Source organism: Ambystoma mexicanum, chromosome 10, assembly GCF_040938575.1.
Source record: "Ambystoma mexicanum isolate Mex_15411 chromosome 10, UKY_AmexF1_1, whole genome shotgun sequence".
In the NCBI taxonomy this organism is placed as follows: domain Eukaryota; kingdom Metazoa; phylum Chordata; class Amphibia; order Caudata; family Ambystomatidae; genus Ambystoma; species Ambystoma mexicanum.
In genome coordinates, this window is record NC_090932.1 from 366,324,515 (window position 1) to 366,344,568 (window position 20,054).

Below are 20,054 nucleotides of genomic sequence, written 5' to 3' on the forward strand. Positions count from 1 at the left end.
CCGCCCACCTGGTGCCTTCCTGCCTGCCGCTCTTTTTCAGCACTTAGCAAGCCCCGCCCACCTGATGCCTTCCTGCTTGCCGTTCTTTTTCACCACTTAGCAAGCCTTCCCTACCTGGTGCCTTCCTGCTTGCCATTCTTTTTCATCACTTAGCAAGCCCCGCCGACGTGGTGCCTTCCTGCTTGCCGCTCTGTTTCCCTACTTAAGGAGCCCTCCAGCCTCTTTTCCTTTGCAGATGGGGAGCAGGTGCAAGTGGATCTAGGTCACCTGGCCTAAGCACCACCCACCTTCTTAGCACTGCCTCTTCCTTTCTGCTCTTAACTATTAGATCAAGGGTGTCTCTCGCCCAGGTGTCTACAGTGAAGGGCAGATGAAGAAAAGGGCAATTCCTGTTTGGACCTGTTCGGACCAGGAGGACCCAGGGCCCGACCCCCTGCTCAGACAGCAGGTAAGCATGCACCAACATGTGTTACCTCCTCTGTCCCCACAGGCCATCGCCACCTCCTCAGGTCCCCCCGTGATGTTCCCTTGTGCCCCAACCCTTCTTGCACCCAGGTGTTGCCTGTTTTGCTTGATTCTTCTACCCTGCTCCCCCTAGCCCCCTCCAGGCTACTTCTACAGGAGTCTGTCCTGATAAATTCTGGTTTCACCATCACCGTCTTGTGGCCAATGCTGGATTTGACTTTTATGGACTTCATTCATTCATGGTGCGTCACTCTTTCTCAACTCTCATGCTGGACTTGCTTTGCATCTTGTACTCATGGTGGCCCTGAATCATGCTGTTCCCATCTTCATCTTGTATCCTGGCTTGCAACATTATGCGTTACTACTGACTTCTGCAATTGTATTTGCTCTCCACTCTTGCTTCTCCACTCTTTTTGACTGCTCACTCTCTGTTCTCTCCTCTTTTCCCTTCTCCCTTTTCCTATCTCCTCCCCTTACTTTCTTCTATGCACTTACTCTATCAGAATTGTCCCTGGACCTAATATGATAGCAACCTCGTCTGTTTCCTCCACCCTCCTATTACTGTTTTTTTCCTCCCCACATCCCCTCCAGCACTATCTGAAATGTCGTCACGCCTAGTATGATAGTTGCTTGTTTTGTTCCTCCCCTCCCTTTCTGCACCCCTCTCCCTCACCTTTTGTTTTTCTCCGGCTCTACCAGAAATGTCGTCAGGCCTAGTACGGTAGTCGCCTGTCTGTTTCCATTTCCTTCCCACTCTCCCCCTCCCTTCCTTATCTATGTTTTAGCTCTTGCACTATCTGAAATGTCGCCAGGCCGAGTACGATAGTTAATTTCACATCCTTACTGTTCATGGCCTGTAAGAATGTCATTGTATTTTCCCTTGTTCCCTCCTGAAAGGAAGCGCCCCCAATTTCAGCACGATCCTCCCCGCAATGAGAGACAATAAGGGACTCTCCCGTAATGGGAATAAGACCAAGACAGAGTGCGGGTGAGCGTAAGTGGGAGTTTATCCAAAGAATAGGGCATGCAAAGAACTCTGCAACCTCCGAGAGCGCTCTGTCTGACAATAGCAAAGACAGGCGTATTTCTAATACAAAAAACGTCATCAGAACCTACACACTATAGGGGGCACAAGTTAATTGGGATTGGGTGGCGTCGACTAACTATAGGTGTTGCTGCAGCGTGGTTGGTCTTGGCGTGAGGTCGTCACTGGTCAGCCTCGTGGGTTGGGTTGGGCCTGGCAGGCCAGCTTGAGGTCATCCGAGCGGTGTTGGTATGCTGGGGCAGCCTGTGACAAAGATGAATACCTCTCCTGACTCGTTTGCCCTAGGCCATGCACACTGCAGTTATTCAAGAAACGACATCTAAGTTCATCAATAAATCGCTCGGCAGTTTGTCTTATACAATAAACGCAACGCATGAGGAATGCACCTCTTGAGAGGTCCGGTGATTGTCGGTTAGGGTGAGATTTACCTGTGTCCTATTGACCGGTATTTTAGGTCGAGGGGCTGAGTTCTGAGGCCTGAGCCGACTGGTACATGCCTGTCTGCCGCGTTAGAAGTTATTATATAAATGGGTCTCTGTGTCTTGTCCCAGTGATGGGGGTCGTTTTTGGGGTGGTCTAGGGGGAGGGTTGTGGACTTTACGAGAGGGTGCTGGTAGATCAGTGGATTCAAAACGTGGGTTTATTACCGTGCTGTAAATAACACAGGTGGTGGGCTGTGGCCTTGGGTGCGGTACCGGGGCCTCTGACTCTCTGAAGCGGCTCCAGCTTGGTTGGGGGAGGTGAGGGAGCGCGGCACAGGCCTTAGCTTCCTTATCTGGCAGGCTTGGCAGGGTGGGAGGGAGAATGGCCTTGCATATACTCACAAAGGTTTTTTCCTCGTGCGTTGCTAACTTTTAAATGCAGAACTTTTATAACGTTCCGCCTTATTTTGATGTTATTTAAACACACATATATATTTCCATTTCGTTACACATTTCTTTAATACAGTCGGTCCGAGTACCTTTTCGTTACCTAACATTATATTTACTACATGATGTGATTATTTTATGTACATTAAACGTTACACGAGGTCGTTCTAGGTTATGGCCTACAGAAATTGATGCTCGCTGCTTTAGGTGATTAAGAAAACATATATGAGTAAGTAAAGGCTATACATTTGGTCGACATCTTTCTCTGTGGTTGTAGCAGCACTAGTCCAGACCTGGGGTGGTATCATGTAGCGTTACATCTTTATGGTTTATTCACAGTTTACAGGATCTGTTTAAACCTAGGTAGTTCGTTAATACCAATACTTGAATTATTTTCTACTTTCTTCAGATAGTGATGCTTCAGCTTTTTTCCCGTCACCCCGGCCTCGCGGACCAGGTCATGCAGGGTGCGATATTACATTGTGGACGAGAATAATGTTACAGTGTTAGCATCTCGGGTTAGCTCATATCCGACTTTCTCATGGGAACGCGCTCGCAGCGGATCTACCAGGGCTACTGCGGCGGCAGAGATGCATGAAAGGTCCTCCAAAGGTGGGGGCCTCGTTACAGTGTGCTGAACTCACGCCATGTTTGCTAAACAAGATGGCTTCTAGGCCTAACTGAATTTGGGTATATGCAGGGAACGGATATGTGTGGGCAATGTCGTCGGCGGGTGACCCCTCCTCCACCTGGGCCCGGGTGGCATGAGGGGACGGCCACCGAGTCATGGTCCTCACCTGGGGAGAAGGCTGCAGGTGAGGAGGGCCTCGCGGCCAGTCCTCCCCTACATTTCCCCCCTTTCGTTACTAAAGTAACGAATTCTTTAGCTCTTCTAATCTTCTACATTCTTGCTCCTCTATCACTGCGTCATCCCATGCAGGTGTTCCTTTTCTAGGCATCCAGGCTCTGCATACCCCCCTCAAGTTCTCACCTCTTCTAGCATACTCATCTGGGGTACATGTTAAATATATACAGTCACCCGTCCCTTCCAAGTCTACCCAGACCTCCTCATACCATTCCAGTTCCACATCTCGGGGTTCTTTGATAGTGGTGTGCCATAGTTTATCTACTATGTACTTATCACGGCACATAGGCACTAACTGGTATCTGGGAGTGTTATCTGGTCCTGTCTGTACATGTACTTCTTGTGTCGCCTTAATTGTACCACCAGAGTTGCCCATTGTCACCATCATCATCGCACCGTTAGGGACTGCGTTAGCACAACATCGAAGGCCCACCTGGCACAGGCAGAACACCACGAGGAGGACCACCGCAACTGGTATCAATAATTTCATCGTCATTCCAAGCCAGGAGGGAACCCAGGAGAAGATATTGTCGAACCATGAGCTGTCTTTAGCCCCACCTTCCAGCTTCATTTTCTCTCCCAGGTTATGGACTGCTTCAATGACGTGGGACAGGGACCCATTTTCTGCGTCTTCAGAAGGTACTAACGTGCAGCACGCACTTCCTATTTTTCGGCAAACACCTCCATCGATTGCTGTTAGCAGGTCCAGAACATACCTGTTCTGCATGGTCATTAGTCGCAGAGCTCGTAGTTCCACCTTTATTATGTTGAACCCTTCTTCAGTGTCATTGGCCAGCTGAATCAGTTCCCACCGTGTGATCTGAAGCCATTTTGCATTTGCTCTTGCTTGGACACTTGAAACCAGTGAGGCAAAAAATGTTTCCACGGAGCTGAACAGGCGATACCTGTCTGGGATCTGTGCCAATAAATCGGATGACGCTTGTGATATGTAGTTTGATGCTCGCTTGTTCCGTGATAGCTCCTCTTCTTTCCCTCCGGAGGACAGGACATAGAGGTGTGCTTCTGCAGTGGGAGACGTCTCGTCCTTGTTCATGTTTCCTTGCGTCTTTTTATTTTTGTCGACGTGGCTTTCTGGAATCACCATTAGGGCCGAATGCAAAGTGGCCATTGAGCAGCTGCCACTCCATGCCTGGGGAAGGTGCAAGTAAGCCTCATTCCCGCATACCCAGTATGTGTCCATTAGTGCTGCTGTTCCTTTTTTCATGTCTGGGATGGTGAGAGTTTTGTTACAGTTTTTGTTCGTTCCCATTGCCACTTTTCCTTCTCCCTTGAAACATAGTTCGTTTTGTATTTCACTTTGTAGCTTGAAGGGTTTCTCCATCGCTGTTACCCAGGTTAGTTTAGAGATGTGTTCTTTCCATATTGGTAAGCACGTTTTTTCCATCCATCGCAGCTTGTCTGGTTGGACACCTCTCAGTGCTTCCGCTTTGCACAGTACTTCTTCATCTTTCCATTTGTTTTCTGAAAACAGCGTCCCTTGTATTGCAAAGAAAGGTTCTTTAGGACAGACCACCCCAGACGCTTTTGAATAGCACGTTTTGTTGTCCTGTATTATTTTGAAAGAGACATTGTGTGCTTGAAAGGTGTTCTTTATTCTACACAGTGTGAGATGAAGGAGACATTGGGCATCCACAATGGGCAATTCTCTTGGCAACAACACTTTGGGTGTACCTGATGCATGGGGGATGAGCGAACAGACATAGCAGCTTTCATTAGTTGTCTGTTTAGCTGTTGTACTCATATCTGCATACCATTTATTTGCTTGGTGGGGGTGTCGTGGGTCTTCCATCTTGTCTAATCCTAACCCATAATACTCATCATACCCCCTCCTGCTTGTCTCTCTTCTTCGCCTACTTCTCTCCCCCCTCCTATACCTTATAGTTTCGATAGGTGTAAAAATAGGCCCCCCTTTCTCATTCCCTCCCCCCTTTTCCAATTCTTCATATAGGGACTTGTGTTCTGTCATTGTAATTACTTTTCCATTTTCCTCAATAAACAACAAGTCGCTGTTTTGTATCGGGGCGGGAAGGGTAGTGGGGCTGTTATATATTTCAGGTAGGGACATTGTGTCATTTTCCATATCTTTATCTTTTGATCGTGACGGGGCAGCAGTGGGTGGTGCAGTGTAGTAACCCCATACAAGGCGGGATCCATCCCAGATCAAAAAATCACCTTCTTTAATATTCATATTTGTAATTGAATTCGTGCCAGGGGCAAGGGTGGTGTTACTCCCCCCTCCCCCCTCGTTCATCTCAGTAGAGATGAACGCTATGACCCAATGTGTCATTAGGCAAAATATTGAGATGAAGAACACAATAACACACATTGATAAACCGCATTCGTATGAATATGTCAATCTATCTACTAACATTTCTCTAAATCTAACAAATCTATTAGTTGCAGGCTGCCCATCCGATGCCATAGTAAATCCTGTTTGAGACATAAAAGTGCATTAAGTACAAGCATGTAAACATTTAGAACGTTGTGAAATTTTTTCGGCAAAGTATGGGAGTGGGTGAAGGAGGGGGTATGTCCACAGACAAGGTAACTTTACAAATATTACTATCAGTACATTATTTCATACATAAAGAGAAAAGTCGAGAGAGAGAGAGAGAGAGAGAGAACAAAGAAAACTTCTCCAAAACCCAAAAAGGACCACAAAAACCTTCAAAAGTTGTAAAAAATTATATATATATATGTATATACACAGGTTCATTTCAGTACGCATGTCGTGCGCCATTCGTGTTCAGTGTTCAACACTTAATGCACACAAAATTCCCATCATCCATTCTGCACAACTTCATTGTCCGCAGTTGTCTGTGCCTCGTCCTGTACCTCACCTTCCGCGGCGCTATAAGCTCTACGTACGTCTGTCAAATGCACCCAGTATCGTAGGCCCTTTACCTTTACTGCTGTGGGTGTGCAAAACACTACCTCATAAGGGCCATGGAAACGTGGTGCATTCCACCTTCGCACAAAACTTCGGACATATATAAGGTCATCAGGCATTAGTTGTAATGGTTTTTCAGGCATTGTCTCTGTTTCTGTTGTGTTCCCCTCCTCTCTTGTAGAGGGGGGGGCTAGTTGCTTTGCAATTACGCGCGCTGCCCGTGTCAGTTTTCTCAAGTACTCTGTGAACTCCTCTCCTAATATCGCTGCACTTCTGTGTGCATCAGAACGTTCACGGAGAGGTGAATGCGCTGTGTGCATTCTCCTTCCCGTGACGATCTCATGCGGGGACAAGTGGTGGTCTTTACTTGGCTGATTTCGTAACTCGAACAAGGCCAAAGGCAGGCAGTACATCCAGGTCTTTTTAAGGGAAAAACACAGTTTTGACAATCTGCTTTTTAACAGACCGTTCATCTTTTCCACTACGCCATTACTTTGAGGATGATAAATTGAACATCATTTGTGCTTTATTCCCAATAGGGTAGTCACTTCCTTGAATAGTTCATTAACAAAATGCGTGCCGTTATCTGAGCGAATAACTTCGCAAATCCCCCAGCGCGGGAACACTTCCCGCACTAGGAACTTCGCGGCGCCCTTCGCATCAGGGCGCGCACAGGGGCCTGCCTCCACCCATCTCGAAAATGGACATACAACCACAATCATGTAGCGAGCCCCGTTACATCTTTCTCCCATGTCTACATAATCAATGTGGAGCTCTCTGAATGGGCCATTTGGTTTGGGTATCGTTCCTCTCAGTGTGCGCAATGTCATACCTGAGTTGTAAATCTGACATGTCGTGCATTCTAAAGCCAGTCTTGTGACGTGTTCATGGAGGCAAGGTGCAAACCAATCTTCTTGTATCTCTGCCATTATGTGTTGCTTTGCGTTATGTGCGGGAAAGTGTAGTTGTTGAAATGCTATTTCTAACAATGTGACTGGCATTACCGCTTTTCCTGAACTTTTTTGTCGCCATAACAAATCAGTCGGCGATTTGCTGCATCCCCTTTTAGTCCACAGCAATTTTTCTTCTGCACTAGCTCCCTCTTGCAGCTCTATTATTTCCTGTGTGGGCATCATGTTGTATCCTGTGGGGACCTCTTGGCTTGCTGTGTGGTGCAACATGTATTCTCCTACTACACCTTTCTGTAAATACGAAGCTTCTTTGGCAGCGGCGTCTGCTGCCGCGTTCCCCAAAGATATAAAATCTGTATTTGTGGTGTGGGCTTGGCATTCTACAATGGCCACTGCCGTGGGGTCTTGCAGAGCCTCAATCAGTTCTTTCAATAGTTCTGCATGCTGAACTGGTGTTCCATCTGCTCGTCGGAACCCTCTCCGCCCCCACCGTGCCAACCCGCCGTGTACTGTCGTTGTCATGTATGCTGAGTCGGTATATATTGTCACTGCGCACCCCTTGGCGGCATGCAATGCTTCTATTAGCGCAATTAGTTCTGCTGCTTGGGCTGAATAGTGGGATGGGAGGCGGTGTTGCACTAGTGTCTCGTATTCATCTTCCTCTAATCGTACAACTGCCATACCCACATGTTTCTCTCCTGTCTCCATATCTATTGATGCTGACCCGTCCACGAAATACACCTCTCCCTCGTTCAGGGCATTCTCAAAAATCACTTGATCCTGACCTTCGTCACCTGTGAACGTAGCGCAGTTGTGGTTTTGCATGTCCTCTACGGTGCACGCCTCTGTGATGAATGTGGCTGGGTTCACTGTTTTACATCTTACTATGTGGATGTTTGCGCTGGACAGTATTATTTCATATGCTGTGGCGCGTTGTGTTGTCAATGTGCTCTTTGATCGCTCTAATATTGCAAATAGTGAGTGTTCCACAAACAGTGTCACAGGACAGCCCATCACTATCGTGGCACTTTTCTCAATCGCGAACGCGGCTGCAGCTAGAGATTGCTCGCACGCGAAATGACCTTGCATTACTGCGTCTAGGGTGCCACTATAGTAAGCCAGTGGTTTGTGCCCTAACGATGTCTTTTGTGTCAATACTGCTGTCATCAGTGTTCCTTTGCAGTGTGAAAATAAGAAGAATTCGCGCCCATAATCTGGATTTGCCAGTACTGGAGCGCTTGATATCAGCTCTTTTAGTGAGTCAAATGCTGTGTTCATCTCTTCTGTCCATTCTATGTGTTTGTTTTCCTGCTGTGCCTCTTTTAGTGCCTGTAACAAGGGCCTCGTGTATGCTGCATAATCCAATATCCATGCTCGGCAATAGTTGCACATACCCAGAAATTTCTGCATCTCTTTTACTGTTTTGGGCTCCCCAACTGCTCTAATCGCCTGTGCCCTGTCTGGTATGATCCGCTTGCCATCCTTTGATATCAGCTGTCCCAAGTATAGGACCTCGGTCAGACAGTATTGTAACTTCCCCTTGTCCACCTTGTACCCTTTATTGGCCAATAATGTCAGGAGTGTTATTGAGTCCTTTCTACACTCTTCCTCAGTTTGTGCACAGATCAATAAATCATCAACGTACTGAATCACTGTGCTTTCTACACACAAATTCCCCAGATCTTCATGTAGTACCCTGTTGAATATGCTTGGGCTCTCGCAATACCCTTGTGGTAGTCTGCAGTGTTCGAACCTCCTCCCCCCTAGTGTAAACGCTGTTAAGTACCTGCTCTCCTCTGCTAAGGGAATCGAGAAAAATGCATTTTTTAAGTCAATAACTGTGAAGTGGGATGCCGTTTTCGGAATGTTGCACAGTATTGTTGATGGGTTCGGGACTAAAGGGAACTCCTTCTGGATCACATCATTGAGTGGGCGTAAATCCTGTATCATCCTCCATGAACCTCCCTTCGCCTTTTTAATCGGGTAAATGCATGTGTTGCATGGGGAGTTTGAGGGCACTATTATTCCTTGTGCTAGCAGTGCATCTAGTGTCTCTCTGATCCCTTCTTCTGCTTCGCGTGACAATGGATATTGTTTTACCCGGGGTATAATTGCTCCCGGTTTCAGTTTTATTACCACAGACTGAACCTCATGTAATAACCCCACGTCATGGGGGCCATTTGTCCATATGTTAGTGGGTACTAACCTCATGTCGTCATCGAAAAATGCATGTGGTGCTCCTACTACTGCCATTAATTCAACTTGAGTTTTTCTGGCTGTAACTACAATGTCACACGGCATTGCTAGTTCCATCACTATTTCGCCATCTGTCTCAGTGTCTGAAAATAGCTCCTCGTCCGAGAGCTCCCTCAGTGGGATATTTGCATTTGTACACAGTACTGTCCGCCACTCACATCCTTCCATGTCAACGCCAATCACACATATTCTGTTTGCTGACACGTGTACTGCGTGTAAATCCAACGATACCACTGACCCGAGAGCAGTGTCGGGGCTTGCTATGGGGCGGAAGAGGAATTCGGCTGGAATCCTCCAATCCATCCTTTTTAGTTCTGGTACTATGAGAGCCAATGTTCTCATGCCCTCAACAAACATCTCCTCGTTTCTTGGTAACCCTCTGATCTCTTGCATAATTGTGTGGCCGTGTATTACTGCTAATATGCGGAGGGGGCATATGCCTGGCGTCGAACATACGATACCGCTCCCTGTGAATGATATTGTCATATTTAGTTTGCTTAAGAGATCTCTCCCCAGCAAATTAATGGGAGAGTGTTCATAGTACAGTAAGGGTGCTTTCACTGTTTTACCCCCCACTGTCACATCCAATGCTTCTGTGTAAGGAACTTCAATTACAGCCCCAGAGAACCCCTGCGTCTCTAACGTTCTATTAGATAACGGGAACCGGCCCTCTCTAATGCATGATTTCTCCGCTCCCGAATCCACCATGAATATGAACTGCTTGTCTCCTATCTGCGCTCCTATCAATGGTTCCTCTGATGCATTGTGGGTCGTAGATAGTACTGGACACGCAAGTGCTCTCTGTGGGCTGTCCTATGCGGGGTGTCTCATTGCCCCCCCTTGATCAAAAATGTTCCCCGAAACTACTGACACCCCGCTGTAAGGTGCGGGAGCAGGTGCTCCGTTAGCTACTGTGGCGAAAGTGTTACCTGGCGTGTATTGCATATTGTCATTATTCTGTGGGTGGTTTTGTGTCCTGTACTGATGTCCGTGTAGTTGTGCGTTACTTCTTTGTCCTACATTTTCTGGTTGTTGGTATTGTCCCATGGGGAGGCCGTAGGGGCTTCCTGGGTGGGGGTGACCGTACTGTTCTGTCTCCTGGAACCCGTTGTTTTGTCTGCTCCTGCACTCTCTTGAGTAGTGCCCCCATCTCCCACAATTCCAGCAGCTCCCCTGTGGACCTCTGGGACCCTGCCACCCATTACCTCCCATTCCTCCATACCCTTGTCCTCCTCTTCGGCCCCGGTACCCACCTCTTCCCCCTCTTGGGGCCCACTCTTGCCACGTTGGACCTCCGTTCTGCTCCTGCTCAGTCCACTGTCGTTGTCCTTGTCCTGCCCAATTTGCTGCTATTCTTCCTTGTATTGCTATTTGCCCCTCCTCTCCTTCGTCTCCCTCCCTCATGAGTGGGAGTCCTGCTACCGCTGCTGCAACCTTCACTAGTTTTGATTGTACCAACTTTGCCTCGTCTGCCAACCTTTTCTGTGCTACTTCCCTCTCTCTCTCTTTGATCCTTTTGCAATGGTGCACTATTATACTTTGGATCTCTGGCCACCCCTTCGCCTCAACGCCCGCTATCTTATCGAGTGCCTTCTGCACCTCTTTTGGGAGCCCTCTCTTAATGATAAAATAAAATAGAGATGTGGATTGGTGCCAGGGCGTGCCCGTTTCCGCTCTCCACATCTCCTGCACCCGGAGAATGTAATCCATAGCATCCTCCCCGTCATTCATTGTACATTGCATTACTGACTGTAAATCAGGGGTATCTGGGAATGTCTCCCGCAGCGCGTCCCACACCCTTGCTCGTACTGTATTAAAGGAAGCCCCATCATGACGATCACAATCTAACGTCACGGCCGGGAAACCAGCCTTAGCCCATACTCTGTCCGCTTGATCTCCTACTGCGGTTACTAGTAGGCTTTTCACATCGCCTACTGCCAACGGTATGCCGGCGGTATGTTTCTCAAATGCATATATCCACTTGCTCGCCCCTCCTGACAGCTGGGGCAATAATTTCATTAAATTAGCCTTATCCATCTGAGCCCATGGTATGTAGTTTGGTCTCCCCCCCCCTCTGTGTATCAATGGAAGTTGTAACTTCCCTTTCGCAGTTGCACCCTCCCTTTCCTTAGTCGCTGCTGACTCCAATGACGCCATCTTCCCCACCCTATTTCTTAGTCGTCCCATCCATTCGTCGTCTATAGTCCCTAGTGAACATGCACCGTCCACTTCCTCGCTTTCCCCTCCCACTGCCATACTCAACCTATCACTGTCATCCAACCCTCCTCTGACATCACATAACAAGTCCTCTCTGATCCCTCTCTCTCGTGATACATCACCAATGCTCCCTTCTACTGCTCCTACCTCTATTATTCGTGTCGGCTCTTCCTCAATCCTGAACAGTATTTCCCCCTTTTTCCATCCTTCCTCAATCTGTCTACCTTCGCTCGACGCTCTAGACGTGCGTCCTGATTGTGTGGGGGCACACGCTGTGCGCTCACATATGTCTTTTATTCTTGAGAGTTCATCCCTTGCCACAGTAAGCCTCGACTCTAAGTCACTCGTTAGCTTCTCTATATCCACCCTCTGTGTGCTTCCCTGGGCGCGCTCTCTGGTGCTTTCGTATGGCGGGGGGGCTGTTGGTCTTTGTGGTGTACCAGTTGTGGGGGGAGGCACATACGTAGGGTCGCTGTATCCTGCTGCGGGGGCTGGTTTAGGTAATATCGGGTACAAACTAATCACCTCCGCAGGTTGTGCTGTACTTAGCTGTTCCTTTTCCTCTCTTGGAATCATCAATGGATTATCTGTGGTGGAAGGTAGATCAATATTTGGTGCCGGGGCTTTGGGTGGGGGTACCTCCTCAAACAATCTCCAGAGGTCTAATATCTCCTTCCTATTTTGCCATTGTTTCCCCTTATACTTGAGGCTAATGCATGTTCGTACCATATCAAGAACGCTTTTATCAAAAGACCCTCCCTCGGGCCAAATCTGGGGCAGACCCTCCCCCTTCAATTCTGTTACCCATTGATCGTGATATTTATTTATTCGTTCAGCGTATCCCGGTAAGCTCTTACAAATATGTGACAAGGGAGTTTCGGCCCCCATCCTCTAAATCACTAACACAGCCGTGTCCACCTTCTTTACTTTTAGTTAGGTGTAGATATGTGTATGTATACCTTTATGGCACAGACAAGAGCGGACGTCTCAAATATTATCACCCAAGTTTATTCACTGCGCAAATCCTTTCGCACTCACCATAGCTCATCTCCTTCCCATTCCCATACACTCTCATGTGATTCTGTTTGCAACTGATCAAGTACTAGTTATGGTCAACACTCTCTGGCGCCACCTCGCGGTCAACCGGTCGTCCCCAACACTCACACGGTGCGCGCACCCATCACAATGCCTTTCCACTCACACCTCGTCTTATTTCCTCCCTTTCCTCCCTGGCCAGCTGTCCCTGTTTTTCTGCTAAGGTTGCTATGTTCACGTCTGTACGTGCCACTACTTAGTCCCCACTCCTCAAAATGTGCTCCCTATTTTATAGTTCTTCTACAAGTATATTTATCTTATACCCTTTTCGCTTTCTTCCCCTGCCCCGTGGAATGGAAAAAAGAAATAGAGAGAGTAGCAATCACTAAAACATATTCCCGGTGTCTCCTTTTGCCAGACACCAATAACTTATTTCTTACTTCTTCATATATTCCCAGTACTAGTTTAGATAGCACTATGCGGCGCCGCCTTCCACCCCCTTTCGGAGCTAGGTTTCCGTCACTTCTACCACTTCACTTATTTCTTACTCCTAATGGCCATATGCAAAGAAAAGATAAAGAAAGTTTCAAGACCCGTCTTTAGTAGACCCCCGTTATTCTTCTCCTCTACCTGTCCCCGTTCTCCTGTTCATAGTTTCCCCTCCCTTCCCTTTTACGATCGCTCGCACTCAGTACTCACGTGCCCGTCTTGAACCGATAGTCTCCGAAACTGGGTCCGTCCAGGCGGTGTCACCGGTAACTCAACGGTCAGCCCCTGGCTCCGGCGAGCGGCACTCAAAGGGGATTTTTTTCCAATCGGGATCCCGTACCCTTTCTCATTGAGTGCGCACTTCTTATTGTGCCGGTCGCCGTTGGCGGGCAGCCTCCCGGAGCCGGCTCACCGTGCGTATCCCTTCTCGACCGGAGATTCTCGTGCCACAAGGGGGTCGTTAGAAAGGAGTTAGGAAAAATAATTTGGAGATATCACGCTATCGGGGTCACCACTGAAAGGAAGCGCCCCCAATTTCAGCACGATCCTCCCCGCAATGAGAGACAATAAGGGACTCTCCCGTAATGGGAATAAGACCAAGACAGAGTGCGGGTGAGCGTAAGTGGGAGTTTATCCAAAGAATAGGGCATGCAAAGAACTCTGCAACCTCCGAGAGCGCTCTGTCTGACAATAGCAAAGACAGGCGTATTTCTAATACAAAAAACGTCATCAGAACCTACACACTATAGGGGGCACAAGTTAATTGGGATTGGGTGGCGTCGACTAACTATAGGTGTTGCTGCAGCGTGGTTGGTCTTGGCGTGAGGACGTCACTGGTCAGCCTCGTGGGTTGGGTTGGGCCTGGCAGGCCAGCTTGAGGTCATCCGAGCGGTGTTGGTATGCTGGGGCAGCCTGTGACAAAGATGAATACCTCTCCTGACTCGTTTGCCCTAGGCCATGCACACTGCAGTTATTCAAGAAACGACATCTAAGTTCATCAATAAATCGCTCGGCAGTTTGTCTTATACAATAAACGCAACGCATGAGGAATGCACCTCTTGAGAGGTCCGGTGATTGTCGGTTAGGGTGAGATTTACCTGTGTCCTATTGACCGGTATTTTAGGTCGAGGGGCTGAGTTCTGGGGCCTGAGCCGACTGGTACATGCCTGTCTGCCGCGTTAGAAGTTATTATATAAATGGGTCTCTGTGTCTTGTCCCAGTGATGGGGGTCGTTCTTGGGGTGGTCTAGGGGGAGGGTTGTGGACTTTACGAGAGGGTGCTGGTAGATCAGTGGATTCAAAACGTGGGTTTATTACCGTGCTGTAAATAACACAGGTGGTGGGCTGTGGCCTTGGGTGCGGTACCGGGGCCTCTGACTCTCTGAAGCGGCTCCAGCTTGGTTGGGGGAGGTGAGGGAGCGCGGCACAGGCCTTAGCTTCCTTATCTGGCAGGCTTGGCAGGGTGGGAGGGAGAATGGCCTTGCATATACTCACAAAGGTTTTTTCCTCGTGCGTTGCTAACTTTTAAATGCAGAACTTTTATAACGTTCCGCCTTATTTTGATGTTATTTAAACACACATATATATTTCCATTTCGTTACACATTTCTTTAATACAGTCGGTCCGAGTACCTTTTCGTTACCTAACATTATATTTACTACATGATGTGATTATTTTATGTACATTAAACGTTACACGAGGTCGTTCTAGGTTATGGCCTACAGAAATTGATGCTCGCTGCTTTAGGTGATTAAGAAAACATATATGAGTAAGTAAAGGCTATACATTTGGTCGACATCTTTCTCTGTGGTTGTAGCAGCACTAGTCCAGACCTGGGGTGGTATCATGTAGCGTTACATCTTTATGGTTTATTCACAGTTTACAGGATCTGTTTAAACCGAGGTAGTTCGTTAATACCAATACTTGAATTATTTTCTACTTTCTTCAGATAGTGATGCTTCAGCTTTTTTCCCGTCACCCCGGCCTCGCGGACCAGGTCATGCAGGGTGCGATATTACATTGTGGACGAGAATAATGTTACAGTGTTAGCATCTCGGGTTAGCTCATATCCGACTTTCTCATGGGAACGCGCTCGCAGCGGATCTACCAGGGCTACTGCGGCGGCAGAGATGCATGAAAGGTCCTCCAAAGGTGGGGGCCTCGTTACAGTGTGCTGAACTCACGCCATGTTTGCTAAACAAGATGGCTTCTAGGCCTAACTGAATTTGGGTATATGCAGGGAACGGATATGTGTGGGCAATGTCGTCGGCGGGTGACCCCTCCTCCACCTGGGCCCGGGTGGCATGAGGGGACGGCCACCGAGTCATGGTCCTCACCTGGGGAGAAGGCTGCAGGTGAGGAGGGCCTCGCGGCCAGTCCTCCCCTACACTCCCTTGCCATGAAGTGCTTTGAAACCCATTGTGTATAGGCGCTATATAAATAAACTATCATATCATATCATATCATATTGGGCTGAACGTCTTCTGACTTGCAGACCCAGTGGCCTGAACCATTCTCCAGCACTGGGTGCTCTGCCATCACTGTGGGAGGCAGAGAAAAAGAGACTAACACTAGGTGGTGCTGGTGCCGCTCTGTTTAAGGAGAAGCCTACATTGGATTGATCTGAATCAAAATGGCACCACTGCACCTTAGGTCATTTTCTAAAGCTTGTCTGGTCCTTCGCAGCAGTGGCCCTTTTATGGTGTTGACACTGCTGAGGCAGCATCCCCGTATTCCCTGTATTTCATTGCAAAGGGCCCTTCCCATTCAGGTGTTGAACCCCATACTCGGGGAAGGGGGGTTTTCACTTTCAGCAACGATTTCAGGTTGGCATCTGTGATTCTTGGTACACACTACAAACACAATGTAAGAAATTTGGACAGCACACCAATTTGTGTCTTAGCAGGACCCAGTTAGTGATGCAGCTACATTGGATTTGAAGCATAGTATCCTGTAGCAGGTGCGAATAATAGCCTTGACGGTGATGTGATGCATCTCCACCGCAATATTTTAAGGGAAAGCAACTTCTACCTCAAAAAGTCTCTGGCAGTGAATTCATTGTGAATGGCCACGGTGGACTGGTTTCTGCATGCCGGCAGTCATTGAGTAATAAGGGATAATGTTTAGTGAACAAACCAGAATGTAATGCGGGCTGCATGGACCTGAAGTTCTTTGTGAAAGATATTGCATTTGATGTTCTGTTTCTTCCAGTCCTCATCGTCTGCTTGGCTATATTGCCACCTTGCAGGAACTGTGGATGAACACTGGGGGTGAATGTAGGTAGAGGTTGGCCCCAGCTTTGGTTAGGTCCTTGAGGCACCTGATAGGGTCATATACCAGTGTTGGACACTGAGCTATCCAGTGGTCTCTTTTCCCGCTGCTTCTGAGGCATTCACTGCATTCACTGCCACTGAATTTCTTCTTTGCAATGCCAGATCAGGTATGCAGTGATGGAGGGAGAGATGGTTCTGGGATCATACTTCCTCAAAATAATGTTACTGGCATACAGGAAGGCTTTGTTAAGCACTGGGGGAAAATGATGTTCTCTGCAAGCTTGTATTACAAGTATAAAGGTGTGATTACTATAAGACATCAGTCTTCTATGTTTCTGTCTAACTTTCTGGGAGAGGTCACATGGCCCCCTTTCACAACACACCTAATGTACATGGCCGTGGATTTTATGAAGAGTGAGGGCAGACATTTCTGAAGTCACATGGTCTCATGGTGTTTGTCAGAGGGGGTACTTCAATACTATATCATATTATATATCTCTTTTATTTGGCATTAAGCCATTAAGAATAAAACAACACAAAATACAATTTAATCAAAGTACAAAAGCATAATTAAGAACAAAATGATAGACTTCAAGGAATTAATACCCTGGTTACATTCAATAAAAATGATGTGCTCGTAAATAGGACTGATCATCACAGGACTGATCATCACAAAATATAGGGTGGAGAATACTCGCAACCCCTCAATAAAATGTTAGATAAAATATGCTAAACTAAGACAGAGATTAAATAACGAAACTACTAAAATTGCCCTTTGTAGGCGAGAGAACCCTTGCAGCCCGCAACATTAAAAAACATCTTATATGCACAGATACTCAAGATCCTGGGTAGATAGTTACACTTCAGATAAATTCAACCCTTTGGACCAGGGCATTGTCCCAACCTGCCTTTAGCTCCCACCAACCACGCACAATGGATGCATTTGGCTACTCTACAGACCCTATCCATATCCTCTGTCCATTTGCACTGTTCCAAGGCATCAATGGCAGAACAAATCCCTAAGACTCCAAGACATGGCCTTAAATAGATTGACTTCAGGGTACTTAACTATGGGCACAGTAAGAGTATGTGTATCTTAGTTTCTCCGTCTGTGCCACACAGGGGGCATCTATCTAAGTTTCCATTACCCCAGGGTTTCAAAAAGGAGGCTAACTGGAGACTTCCCATCCTAAAGTGGATAAAAAGTGCTCAAGCTAAAGTGGGTTGTAGTTGGTCTAAATACACTTCATAGCCAGGATTCTACTTTATCCTAAGGTAACCCAAACCCAATTGTAATACTAGTATGGGTAGGCATCTACATATGTCCCATGGGATGGGGGCACAGCATTACATTTGACTAGGCCTGCATGCACAATAATACAAATTGCTGCTGACTATGGGATGTAGGTAGGTTGTGTGCCAATTATGTAGACATATACTCATAGTGCAGCATATGCTGTGTTTGCTGTGGTGTATTGCATGGGTTGCTAACATGAATAGCTAACAAAGGGGGGGTGACCGTAGCATTAGGGAAGGAAAGTGGGGAGACTGTGAAAAGAAACAGCTGATGTAGGAGTTAGATTTGCAGCCTGCAGGCATTAACATTACAACATTGCAGCATGTGCATGGACAATACAGCTTTGCTTGTGAGGGTTAGATTGAGCAGAAATTAAAGGGTGAACAGCCTGCTTTGCAAGGCAAAATGCGCTTTGTAACAAGATGACAGGCCTTGGAAAATAAAGAAATGTCATTTTTCAGAGGCACAGGAAGAGAGGATAGAATGTTTCATTTTCTTCTGAAGGCAGGAAGAACAGGTCGGCAGGGATGCAGCTTGTCAAGAAACAGAGGGGTTGAGATGGGTTCTAGAAGGCACTTGAATATTCTGGAAGATTCTGTCACGTGTGGAGTTGAAGGAAGTGATATTGGCAGATAGGTGGGTAAAATGTGCAGTATCCATATATGATATAGGAGAAGGGCTGGATTCTGGAGAAAGGCTTATAATGGACTGCGAGCTTCAAGACTGTTTTTTTTCATGGACATTCTGCATGGGAGCCACTAGTTTTCAGCAGGGCTTTTTATCGGGGACTAGATAGTACAAGCTCTGATTGCAAGCAAGGCCTGGGGCTGTGTTTTCCGAATTTTGGAAAAAGATCATCAAAGTGAGGACACTGGGCTATAATTTGTGGCTGTGCTGTCCAAGCATAAAAGCATCTTAACAAGTTTCGCTAGAGCCTTGAAAGCTGCTTTGAGTGAGGACATTATCTAGGTAGATGGCAGCATCACAGGACTCCAAGCTGCGGTGGCCCGAAGAAGCAAGGGCTGTACAATGGGGGCTATTGGAGTGGTGCTAAAACTGCAAGCAGGCCAGAAGAACTGCTAGTACAAGGGTTTCAAGTGAGTATTAATAGGGTCCAAAGCCCATAGTAACTGGAATTTCTTGCAAGGGCTGATTTGGCCAGGTCAAACTGACCCAGCAAGCATAGCCCCCTCTATCTCCACAGTACCCGGGGATCAAGGAAGTTGCCTAAATCAAAATTGATTATGGGAATAATTCTGCTATGCAAGAGAGTCCATATTTATAATCTCAGACTAACCCGACCATAGCTTATGGGCAAGGGGTAAAATGAGAGTTGATGCTGTATCTAAAATGCATTTGGTTTCATAAACCAACTTAAGTGCTTACCCGGTTGCGTCCTAATTTCACCCCCAATCCGGTAACATTTAACATTGGGGACACAGCTGAGAATGTCCTGCCATGTTACACACATTATTATTCAATGCTAATTAGGATTTCTAGAACCCAAAGAAAACAGACAGTGTAGAATTACATGTTTTCCTCTTTTCCAACAACATGCATAGATGAATTTATGTTTTGCTGGTTGATTTTGGAATGTCATGATCCATTGTCCACGTTGAACATGTTTTGTGTTCTTACCTATAACCAATACAAATAGAAATGTTATCACCTTGTTAAGAGATCTAAACATTGTTGTGTAAATGTATGGATTGTGAGCCTGCTTGATGGTCTGTTATTGTGTGGTCTATTAAATTTACAACATACATTGTTAAGATTTGGTGTGTGCCTGGTGCAGTAGTAAGCCTTGCTGCTGTCTAGAACGTTTTCTTATGGGATTCTACCATTATAAAACACTTCCATGAATCAGGCCTTTGTCTAAGTGCATTAATTAGACGTGGCATATTGCAACTGCTGTAGTGTGCTGTGCTGGGCATGCTTTGCATTGTCTTAGTGAAATAATTAAATGGTTTTAGCACACAGTGCGTTATGCAAGCAGACATGGCATAAGTTAAAGTATCAGACTTGTTTGATTACGCTGAAACTATATTCTTCGCTCTAGCTAACTGAATGTCAGAATCTATTGCTGACTGGCTAGAGCAGTTGTTATTAGAAATTTCTAAGGTGTCGACTGATCAGTTGTTTGCAGAGGGAACAGTGCAACATTCCTGGTTGTTTAGGCTTTTTAACTGTGATGACAGAAAGAGTCAACAAGACTGCATAATCCATTTAGGAGTGAAAACATGGTTCATTCTATACATATTGATTGATATGAAAAGTAAAGATAATGAGATCATTGTATAGTTACAAAGTGAGTTGGCTCTGATGCTTGAAAGGGTGTTTCAGTTAGAAGAGGCAGTCCAGTGCACAGTTGCAAGAAGCTTTGAATGTTGAAAGGGAAGCATTTGGAAGAACGTGTGGGACGC